Source organism: Haliaeetus leucocephalus, unplaced genomic scaffold (genome assembly GCF_000737465.1).
Source record: "Haliaeetus leucocephalus isolate CR32 unplaced genomic scaffold, Haliaeetus_leucocephalus-4.0 Scaffold210, whole genome shotgun sequence".
NCBI classification, from domain to species: Eukaryota; Metazoa; Chordata; class Aves; order Accipitriformes; family Accipitridae; genus Haliaeetus; species Haliaeetus leucocephalus.
Genome location: NW_010972646.1, coordinates 123,564 through 124,530, shown reverse-complemented (window position 1 = coordinate 124,530; position 967 = coordinate 123,564).

The window sequence follows — 967 nt, the reverse complement described above, 5'->3', positions numbered from 1 at the left end:
ACCCCATTACACGCTGCGCTTTGCATGCCGTACGCGGCACGTTGCACACCGCATGCAGGTTGCGGCACGTTGCACGCCGCCAACTGCGTGTGGCACGCCGCCCGTTGCACTGCGTGCGGCTGGCCGCACGTCGCACCTTGCTGCACGCTTCATGTGGCGTGTTGCGTGCTGCACGCTGCACCTTGCACGCTGCACCTTGCACGCTGCAAATTGCACGTGGCACGCTGCGCATCGCACCTTGTTGCACGCCTCCACGTCGCGCGCTGCGCCTCGCCTGCTGCATGCGGCCCGTTGCACGCTGCTCGTTGCACCTTGTTGCATGCTTCATGTTGTGTGTTGCCCACTGCATGCTGCCCATTGCATGCTGCCCCCCGGGGGGGGGGGGGCGCAGGGCAGCACCTTGCACCCACTCTTGGGGCCCACACAGTGGATGGCCTTGGCCGACCTTGATCTGCAGCACCCGCTGCAGCTCTGGTTACCCTCCCACTGGTTGTCTGGCCAGGGCCTGGCTGCAACTGGGAGCACTGGGAGCAACTGGGAGGGGGAGAGGCACAGCCAGGCAGGGCCACTGCAGAGGGATGGGGGACAGGAGCAGTGGAGGGGGTCCCTGTCCCAGGGTGGGGGCACCCAGCACCCACCACTCCCAAATCACTGTCGGGACCCAGCCAGGGTGTGCTGGGGGGGCACCCACCCTGTGCCCCCCCCGGTCCCCACTCCGAGGTGGCTTAGTTGTCCCCGGCCCCCTCTCCCCGCATGGGGGTCAGGGTGGGGGGCAACCAGAGGTGGGTGACCCTGGGCGGATCCGCTGGATCAGGGCAATTCAAGCCGGCCCCCCCCCCAACCCAACACCCGGTATTTTTAGGTCGGATCCGGTTACCCAGCTGGATCCGGTGTCAGCGCTGGGGGACCCCGGTGGGGGGCACGGGACGGGCGGCATGGACGCCGGGGTGGCACCCGTGGGTGGGGC